This window comes from Budorcas taxicolor, chromosome 7, assembly GCF_023091745.1.
Source record: "Budorcas taxicolor isolate Tak-1 chromosome 7, Takin1.1, whole genome shotgun sequence".
Classification (NCBI taxonomy): Eukaryota; Metazoa; Chordata; class Mammalia; order Artiodactyla; family Bovidae; genus Budorcas; species Budorcas taxicolor.
In genome coordinates, this window is record NC_068916.1 from 68,101,394 (window position 1) to 68,112,636 (window position 11,243).

Genomic DNA, 11,243 nt, shown 5'->3' on the forward strand with positions numbered 1-11,243 from the left:
TGGGAGCTATTTGACAGTTGCTACTCTAGAATCAACTTTGTGACCCCTTAAAGATACATCCCAGTTGAGGGATAAGGCTCAGGCAGCAAACATGAATTTCCAGCTGCTTACTCTACAGGAAATGAAGCCCCAGTGCAGGCACGGAGAATGAGAGGATCAGGCTCACCTTTGAGAAGGAATGCAGGGGCCACTATGGGGAGAAGCGTGAGCACCTGTCAGGAAGCTACTGCGATATTTCTGCCTGGGGGTGCTTCAATCTGGAGAAGGCCTTGGCTGGAGGAGGCCCAGGTCTTAGAGGTTCCTCGATCTACTTGGACACAAGCTCCCTCCTGTTGCTGGGCCTTCACACATGCTGTGCCCTGAACTATTTGCTAAAAATCAACCCTTCCATAAAACCAAGAGTTATGTCTTTATATGTCTTTAACAGAAGAGAGGAGGGAGAGCAGCTCAGGCCCTGGTTGTTTCCACACAGGACCAGCAGGACTTCCTGCAGAGTGTGGAGTAACAGCCTAAAGATGACTCCAAGCAATGTGGCCAGAGCAACTGGAAAGACTGGAGGTGCCACCAACTGAGACAGGGGTAGCTGTGTGTAACAGATTGGGAGGAAATATTGTGGACTTCAGACATGTTGAGTTTGAGATTTCTCAGACACCCAAGTGGAAACTCTTCAGGATAGGGGATCTGGACTGCAAATACTTATTTCGGAGACACCAGCCTAGAAATGGGATTTTAAAGCCATGAACCAGAGTTGATGCTCAGGGGATGTCCTTGGCTGAGACACTAGGCCCTGCGGCCTTGTGAAAAAGTAGGAGGTGGAAGAGACACCATCACACACATAGAAACAAGCCAATGAAGCAGGAGGAATGGTAAAAGTAAATGGGATCCTACTGCAGCCAAGTGAAACAAATGCATTAAAAAAAGGCAATGAAAAAGTTGGCTTAAAGCTCAAAATACAGAAAACGAAGATCATGGCATCTGGTCCCATCACTTCATAGGAAATAGATGGGGAAACAGTGGAAACAGTGTCAGACTTTATTTTGGGAACTCAAAAATCACTGCAGATGGTGACTGCAGCCATGAAATTAAAAGACACTTACTCCTTGGAAGAAAAGTTATGACCAACCTAGATAGCATATTCAACAGAAGAGACATTACTTTGCCGACTAAGGTCCATCTAGTCAAGGCTATGGTTTTTCCTGTGGTCATGTATGGATGTGAGAGTTGGACTGTGAAGAAAGCTGAGCACCAAAGAATTGATGCTTTTGAACTGTGGTGTTGGAGAAGACTGTTGAGAGCCCCTTGGACTGCAAGGAGATCCAACCAGTCCATTCTGAAGGAGATCAGCCCTGGGATTTCTTTGGAAGTAATGACGCTAAAGCTGAAACTCCAGTACTTTGGCCATCTCATGCGAAGAGTTGACTCATTGGAAAAGACTCTGATGCTGGGAAGGATTGTGGGCAGGAGGAGAAGGGGATGACAGAGGATGAGATGGCTGGATGGCATCACTGACTTGATGGACATGAGTCTGAGTGAACTCCAGGAGTTGGTGATAGACAGGGAGGCCTGGCATGCTGCGATTCATGGGGTCGCAAAAAGTCGGACATGACTGAGTGACTGAACAAAACTGAACTGAAGATCATGAATCAAATGCCACAAAGGCAAGGAATGAGATTTGCCTGTAGGACAGAGCAACATGAAGATCATTAATGACCTTAATAAAAGCAGTTTCAGTAAAGAATAGTTGAACGACTGTTCACTTTCCAAATCTATGTTACATCTCAAGAAAAGGGTTTACAAGGAAAGGGAAAATCAACAGAGAATTAAAAATTGAAGTCAGGGAACTCTTCAAGGAATTTTGTAACAAAAAATAAAAGGAAGGGGGAGTTTGGAAGTAGGTTAAGAGAAAGATGATAAAAATAACAGCATGTTTGTATGATCTGGAGATGACTGAGTGGAAGAATTGATTTGGGCAAGGAAAAAAATGCCTGGAGCAATAGAGGGACAGAATTCAATGTCCAATTAGGGGATTCTACTGAAACATGACTGGGGATACCACATCTTTGAGAGCAAATGGACGAGGGACTCAAACATGACCATTTGGAAGTGCTGAGGTGCCACTGGAAACCAAGGGGTCATGAAAGCAAAACCAGCCCAGGAGGTGCCTTTGGAAAGCTAGAGGTCATGAAAGCAAAGCCCAGGAGACCAATGCTCTCCAGCTATCTGCAATTGCCAACTATGAGGAAGAACCCACATCAGAGGATAGCTATTTTTTTAAATCTTCTCCAGTAGTTAAGTAATCGCATGAATTATTTTCACCATCTTAAAGCATACAGGTGTATCCTAGGGCAAAAGTTGAAACTCTACAAGCTGCCCAAAAAAGAACTCCCAAGATAGCCACACCCTTCCTTCTATCCCAAGCCTAACAAAACTCCAAGCCAAAACTTATACTTGCTAATCTTTGCAAGATCAACTTTCTAACATATACAAGAATACTATCAAACCTGCAAAAGTCAGAAGCAAATATCAGGCTCCTCCTTTACATTTTACAAATATTTTAACTTTACAAACCACAGACATTGATGAACAAAATTGATCACAGAGATACACATACTCCTATTCCCATTTCCTTGATACTATATAATATCCATCTGACAGATAAGGAGAGACTCAGCAAAGGGATGTATTGACTCTAACTCACACAGCTCTTGTTTGTTTCTTTGTTCCCCTTTCATGACTTGTGGGATTTTCATTTCCCAATCACAGATAGAATCCACCCACCTGCAGTGGAAGCTCTGAGTCCTACAACTGAACTGTGATGGAAATTCCCACAAAGCTTTCAAGTGAGCCTCAGTGAGTACTCCTTCCTCCAAAGGTACCACACAATTCTGCTCAGGTTTCTTTTCCCCTCTCTTTCCCTCATTAATGTTGCTTAAGGGAAAAGCTTAAACAATTCCAATATTAAGTTCACGAGTCTATTTAAATGAGAATTACTCTCTCAAGAGATACAAATCCATTTTATATGAATGACCCAGTTTCTATTGGTTCATTCATCATTGTATTAAGATTCTATATTTTACTGAGAAAGTTCAAGCAGCAAAGTTCCAGTTTTCTCTTCAGCGTAAGACAGGATTGTACTTACAGGTGGATGCAAGTACACGATGTACTTGGATTCGATCTGTGATTGGGAAATCCCACAAGCCATGCAGGGGGCCAAAAAACAAACAAAAGCTGTGTGACATAGAGTCAGTACACCCCTTTGCTGAGCTGAAGAGAAGTGCAGTGCTTTCCAGAGGATTGTACTTATAGGTGAGTCAGGAGGTAATTTTCCAGCTTCTCTAGTGGTCTGTCACTGTTCTGTCTCTTTTCTCTTTATGGATAAGAAGGAATTCTAGTCCTTATCTCTTTGCCACACCTTTCCAGAGAACATTGGGAGGTATCTTTAGAAGTTAAACTTCTCTAGTCTGCCAGTTTTTGTGCTGCATTTGATCCAGTCACTAAATAGATTACCGGGAGATTTTCTGTTCAGTTCAGTCGTTCAGTCGTGTCCAACTCTTTGTGACCCCATGAATCGCAGCACGCCAGGCCTCCCTGTCCATCACCAACTCCCAGAATTCACTCAGACTCGCATCCATCGAGTCAGTGATGACATCCAGCCATCTCATCCTCTGACGTCCCCTTCTCCTCCTGCCCCCAATCCCTCCCAGCATCAGAGTCTTTTCCAATGAGTCAACTCTTCACATGAGGTGGCCAAAGTACTGAGTTTCAGCTTTAGCGTCATTCCTTCCAAAGAAATCCCAGGGCTGATCTCTTTCAGAATGGACTGGTTGGATCTTCTTCAGTCCAAGGGACTCTCAACAGTCTTCCTCAACACCACAGTTCAAAAGCATCAATTCTTTGGCACTCAGCTTTCTTCACAGTCCAACTCTCACATCCATACATGACCGCTGGAAAAACCATAGCCTTGACTAGTCAGACCTTTGTTGGCGAAGTAATGTCTCTTCTGTTGAATATGCAATCTAGGTTGGTCATAACTTTTCTTCCAAGGAGTAAGTGTCTTTTAATTTCATGGCTGCAGTCACCATCTGCAGTGATTTTGGAGCCCCCAAAATAAAGTCTGACACTGTTTCCACTGTTTCCCCATCTATTTCCCATGAAGTGATGGGACCAGATGCCATGATCTTCATTTTCTGAATGTTGAGATTTAAACCAACTTTCTCACTCTCCACTTTCACTTTCATCAAGAGGCTTTTTAGTTCCTCGACACTTTCTGCCATAAGGGTGATGTAATATGCATATCTCATGTTATTGATATTTCTCCTGGCAATCTTGATTCCAGCTTGTGCTTCTTCCAGCCCAGCGTTTTTCATGATGTACTCTGCATATAAGTTCAATAAGCAGGGTGACAATATACAGCCTTGATGTACTCCTTTTCCTATTTGGAACCAGTCTGTGGTTCCATGTCCAGTTCTAGCTGTTGCTTCCTGACCTTCATAGAGGTTTCTCAAGAGGCAGCTCAGGTCGTCTGGTATTCTCATCTCTTTCAGAATTTTCCACAGTTTATTGTGATCCACACAGTCAAAGGCTTTGGCATAGTAAATAAAGCAGAAATAGATGTTTTCTGGAACTCTCTTGCTTTTTTGATGATCCAGGAGATGTTGGCAATTTGATTACTGGTTCCTCTGCCTTTTCTAAAATCAGCTTGAACACCTGGAAGTTAACGGTTCACGTATTGCTGAAGCCTGGCTTGGAGAATTTTGAGCATCACTTTATTAGCCTGTGAGATGAGCACAATTGTGTGGTAGTTTGAGCATTCTTTGTCATTGCCTTTCTTTGGGATTGGAATGAAAACTGACCTTTTCCAGTCCTGTGGCCACTGTTGAGTTTTCCAAATTTGCTGGCATATTGAGTGCAGCACTTTCACAGCATCATCTTTCAGGATTTGAAATAGTTCAACTGGAATTCCATCACCTCCACTAGCTTTGTTCGTAGTGATGCTTTCTAAGGCCCACATGACTTCACATTCCAGGATGTCTGGCTCTAGGTGAGTGATCACACCATTGTCATTATCTTGGTCTTGAAGATATTTTTTGTACAGTTCTTCTGTGTAGTGTATTCTTGCCACCTCTTTTTAATATCTTCTGCTTCTATTAGGTCCATACCATTTCTGTCTTTTATCGAGCCCATCTTTGCATGAAATGTTCCTTTGGTATCTCTAATTTTCTTGAAGAGATCTCTAGTCTTTCCCATTCTGTTGTTTGCCTCTATCTTTGCATTAATTGCTGAGGAAGGCTTTCTTATCTCTTCTTGCTATCCTTTGGAACTCTGCATTCAGATACTTATATCTTTCCTTTTCTCCTTTGCTTTTCGCTTCTCTTCTTTTCCCAGATATTTGTAAGGCCTCCCCAGACAGCCATTTTGCTTTTTTGCATTTCTTTTCCATGGGGATGTTCTTGATCCCTGTCTCCTGTACATTGTCAGAAACCTCAGTCCATAGTTCATCAGGCACTCTATCTATCAGATCTAGGCCCTTAAATCTATTTCTCACTTCCACTGCATAATCATAAGGGATTTGATTTAGGTCATACCTGAATGGTCGAGTTGTTTTCCCTACTTTCTTCAATTTAAGTCGCAATTTGGCAATAAGGAATCCATGATTTGAGCCACAGTCAGCTCCTGGTCTTGTTTTTGTTGACTATATAGAGCTTCTCCATTTTTGGCTGAAAAGAATATAATCAATCTGATTTCAGTGTTGACCATCTGGTGATGTCCATGTCTAGAGTCTTCTCTTGTGTTGTTGGAAGAGAGTGTTTGCTATGACCTGTGCATTTTCTTGGCAAAACTCTATTAGTCTTTGCCCTGCTTCATTCTGTATTCCAAAGCCAAATTTGCCTGTTACTCCAGGTGTTTCTCGACTTCCTGCTTTTGCATTCCAGTCCCCTATAATGAAAGGAACATTTTTGGGGGGTGTTAGTTCTAAAAGGTCTTGTAGGTCTTCATAGAACCATTCAACTTCAGCTTCTTCAGCATTACTGTTTGGGGCATAGACTTGGATTACTGTAATATTGAATGGTTTGCCTGGAAATGAACAGAGATCATTCTGTCATTTTTGAGATTGCATCCAAGTATTGCATTTCAGACTCTTTTGTTGACCATGATGGCTACTCCATTTCTTCTAAGGGATTCCTGCCTGCAGTAGTAGATATAATGGTCATCTGAGTTAAATTCACCCATTCCAGTCCATTTTAGTTCACTGATTCCTGGAATATCTATGTTCACTCTTGCTATCTCTTGTTTGACCACTTCCAATTTGCCTTGATTCATGGACCTGACATTCTGGGTTCTTATGCAATATTGCTCTTTACAGCATCGGACCTTGCTTCTATCACCAGTCACATCCACAACTGGGTATTGTTTTTGCTTTGGCTCCATCCCTTCCTTCTTTCTGGAGTTATTTCCCCACTGATCTCCAGTAGCATATTGGGCACCTACTGACCTGGGGAGTTCCTCTTTCAGTATCCTATCATTTTGCCTTTTCACACTGTTTATGGGGTTCTCAAGGCAAGAATACTGAAGCAGTTTGCCATTCCCTTTTCCAGTGGACCACATTCTGTCAGAACTCTCCACCACGACGTGCGTGTCTTGGGTGGCCCCACGAGCATGGCTTAGTTTCATTGAGTTAGACAAGGCTGTGGTCCTAGTGTGATTTTAGTGAGCTGGAATAGAATTTTCTCTCTGCTAGGCTCCTTTTATTTTTTAATTGAAGTAGAGTGGATGTACATTATATAAGTTACAGGTGTATACTGTAGTGATTCACAATTTTTAAAGGTAATGCTCCATTTACAGCTGTTATAAAACACCAGCTGTTGTACAATATGTGTTGTACAGTACATCCTTGTAGCATATTTTATACCTAGTGGTTAATGCATTTTGACCCCCTACCATTGTTTCTGCTCCCCCATTCCCTCTCCCACTGGTAATCACTAGCTTGTTCTCTATATTTGTGTCTGCTTTCTCTTCAATAAAATTGACTAGTTTGTTTTATCTTTTAGATTCCACATATAAGTGATTTCAGTAATACAGTATTTGTCTTTCTCTGACTTATTTCACTAAGTATAATACCCTCCACATCCACCCAAGCTGTTCCAAATGGCAACATTGTGTGTGTATATATAAACACTGTAACTTCTTTATCCGTTTATGTTTATGGACAATTAGGTTGATTTCCTATCTTGGCTAATGTAAATAAAGCTGCTATGAATATTGGAGTGCATATATCTTTTGGAATTATTGCTTTATCATGAGGAGGGGATATATAACCAAGAGTGGAATTGCTAGATCATACCATAGTCCCATTTTTAGCTTTCTTATGAACCTCCATACTGTTTTCCACTAAGGCTGCACTAATTTACATTCCCACCAACAGTGTACAAGGGTTCTCTTTTCCCCATATCCTTGCCAACATTTGGTTTTATGTTCTTTTTTATGAAAGCCATTCTGACAGGTGTCAGGTGATACCTCATTGTGGTTTTGATGTTTTGATTTGCATTTCCCTGAAGAGAAGCAATGTCAAACATGTGCCTGTTGGCCATCTGCATGACCCCTTTGGAAAAATGTCTACTCAGATCTTCTGTCGATCTTGTAACATGGTTGTTCTTCTGATGTTGAGTTGTATGAACTATTTATATATTTTAGATATTAGCCCTTTATTAGTCATATCATTTGCAAATAATTTCTACCTTTCATTATGTTGCCTTTGTGTTTCGTGATGGTTTACTTTGTTGTGCAAAGCTTTAAAGTTTAATTAGTTCCCATTTATTTTTGTTTTTATTTCTCTTGCTTTAAAAGGAGCAGATGCAAGAAAACATAGCTACTTTTTTTTTTTTTTAATGTACAGGTTTTCTAATTCAACATGTATTCTCTTCCTTGCTGACTGCAACATGGGAGGACCCAAACTCCAGACCCTCTGGTCACTGCATCCTGCTGCCAACCAGGCCATTGGGTGTGACCTGAGACCTCAACACTCCCAGCTGCCTGAGCAAAGTAAGCAGGAGTCCACTGTTACCCTAAAAAATGAGCAATGGCCCCTGGATGTTCCCTTGCTGCAAGGGGCCAGCATGCTGTCGGGGAGCCAGACTGAGCCTCTGAAATGTTGGAGACAGGTCAGGGAGTGGGGAAGAGGGTGGTCATGACTACTCCTGGGACCTTTACAGCTGAGAGCTCAGCCTGAGGCAGGGTTTGGGGGATGGTGGGGCGTGGTGAGGGAGAATAAATGAGATAAACTTACAAGGATGACCAGAAGCCCCAGGCCCCAATAGCTCCCAAAGGCACAGCCCTGAGGACAGACAAGAAGTCACTTGGGCCCTGGGTGGAGCCATCCTGCAACCCCTCCATAGGATGGGCCCCAGGCCTCTCTCTGGGTGAGGTCGATGTGTCACTCCAACCTCAGCCATGGACAGTATGTGGTGAATTAAGAGGATGGTGGTTGTGGGTGTGTAGCAGTGTGCATAGGGGTGCTGAAACATAGCAGGTTGGTGGTGATGGCCCAGATAGACTTTAGCTCATCATGACTGAGCCCTGGGCATTCAGTCTCCCAACCTGGGCCACCAGTGCGGCCCCCGTCCTCAGACTCTGCCCAGGAAGCCAGGCACAGCTGAACCCTCCCAGCCACTGGGCCTCGTCCTGGTCTTGGCAACCTGTTCTCTCCCTCCCAGAGGGTCCAGCCTCACCTCCAGGGCCTTAGCAGTCACCTTATTGTCCCAAGAAGGCCCCTGGTCACACCTGGGTTCCCCAACCACATGGCAAGCAATTCTTGGCATGGAGGGTGCTTCATGCATCATCTCATCCACACCAATTAAGAACTGGGACCCTGGCAGGCTCCAACGGGGTTAGCGCCAAGGGGACCAGGACTGGACACATGGCCCCAGCACAGGGCACCTGGCACAGTTGGGACCAGGCCTCTTCTACAGATCTCCCAGCTCTGGCTGCTAGATAAGAGCCAGCCCCAATTCACTCAAGTCCCCCTGGTCAGATGGTCATACGCCAATGACTCAGCTACTCAGGGGTACAGTGTCTACTACTTGCTCTAGTTTGCTCCACAGCAGCTGCCACCAGGTCTGCTTATCCTTCTCCAGGGCTGTGTTGGGGTCTCGCCCTTGTACTTGGTGATGTAAGAGTAGATCTCATGCAAGACACTCATGCTATTGAATTGACTCAGGTCCAAGCTGATGGCAGGCCATCTTGGTGATGTAGGCATAGTAAATCTCCACCTAGCTCTAGTAGCTAAGGATGTCCTTGGTGCAGAGCAGCTTCTGGGAGGAAAAGTCCTTGCCCAGCTTGTGCTCAGATATGGACCAGTAGTCCATGAAGGCCTAGGCCACCACTGACAGGCAGGCATCAGTGCTGCTGCTCTTGTAGATGTTGAATAGGACCTGTCGGTTCTTGATCATGTTCAACCAGGGGCACAGGAGCAGGCGGTTTTTCTTCCAGGTGTGATGCATATCTGCATCATGTATCTGGTGCCGAGTGGCCTGCTCGTCCAGGAAATCAAACATGTACTTGATGGCCAGCAGCAGGGCTGAGCCCCAGTGCATGCTGAAGATGGTTTGGAACAGGGCATCCATGACCTTCTGTAGCATGCCCTGGGTGGCCAGAAGCCGCATCAGGAAGTTCTCGAACACTGTCTTGCTGCCCCAGTCGTCACTCAGCTGTTCCACGTGGTCATGGTTGTTGACCAGGAACACTGCTACTTTTTATATCAAAGAGTGCTCTGCCCATGTTTTCCTCTGGCAGTTCTATGGTTTCTGGTCTATTTATGTCTTTAACCCATTTTATTTTTGTATGTGATATTGAGTGAGTGAGTGAATGAAAGTCGCTCAGTCGTGTCCGACTCTTTGCAATCCCATAGATTATACAGTCCATGGAATTCTCCAGGCCAGAATACTGCAGTGGGTAGCCTCTCCCTTCTCTGGGGATCTTCCCAACCCAGGGATCGAACCCAGATCTCCCACATTGCAGGCGGATTCTTTACCAGCTGAGCTATCATTCTTCTACCTGAAGCTGTCCAGTTTTCCCAGCACCGTTTTTTGAAGACTGTCTTTTCTCCATTGTCTATTCTTGCCTCTTTTCTCATGGACTAATTGACCGAAAGTATATGATTCTGAATTCTCCATCCTCGTCCATTGATCTGTGTGTCTATTGAGCGAGTACCATAATGTTTTGATTACTGTAGCTTTTGTAATATAGTCTGAAGTTGGGGAATGGGATTTCTCCACCTCTGTTCTCTTTCTCAATATTGTTTTGGCCTTTTGGGTCTTTTGTATTTCCACATACATTTTTAAATTATTCTTAGTTCTTTGAAAGATACTATAGGTATTTTAGTAGGGATTGTATTGAATCAATAAATTGCCTTTGGTAATTTTAACAATATTAATTATTGTTAAATATTAATAAAATATTTTCATCAATAATAATTTATTAATATAAAATTTGATATATACTATATACTACACTGTATCTATATAATATAATATAAAATATGAATACATATTTATATAAATTTAAAATATAAATTTTATATTAATAACATATATTATAATTAATATTTAATAATATCAATTATTTTAACAATCATCTTAACAATATTAATTCTTCCAATCCAAGATCATGGTATAATTTTCCATCCGTATTATCTTCAGTATTTTTCCAAGTACAGGTCTTTCACCACCTTAGGCAGTCTTATTCTAGCAATTTTATTCTATTGAGGTAGGCTGTTTTTAAAAGATTCAGTATAGGTCTTGATTTAGGGTCAGACTTTAGGCCTGAAAAGTCATATGAACTTTGAGACTGTTTATACAAGAGGGGACTTTAACTACCTGGGGCCAAACCTATTGTTATGTATGTGAATAAACTGAGGACCAGAAAGAAATAGACGAGAGGACCCACAGAAGTCACTCGGGACCAATGCAGAAGTGAAAGCCAGGTTCACCTACCCCTATTCCACTGTTCCTCTTCCTCAACAAACAGTATTTCACCAATGTTTTTCATTGTTGTTCGCAACACTCAGCTTGTGGGATCTTAGTTCGCCAACCAGGGATATAAACCCACAACCTCTGCAATCAAAGCTCAGAGTCCTAACCAGTGGACTGCCAGGGAATTTGCATTTATTTCACCAAATATTCATCAAGCATCCCATACTAAGCAATGGAACATTTTAAGTAGATAAAGCAAACCCACAATCTCCACCT

The 11,243-nt window shown here is 42.8% G+C and overlaps 1 pseudogene; it reads right to left on the reverse strand.

Annotated features, from left to right (window-relative positions):
- Positions 1-9,047: 9,047 nt before the first annotated feature.
- On the reverse strand, positions 9,048-11,043 carry LOC128051059 (plexin-A1-like; annotated as a pseudogene).
- Positions 11,044-11,243: the final 200 nt, after the last annotated feature.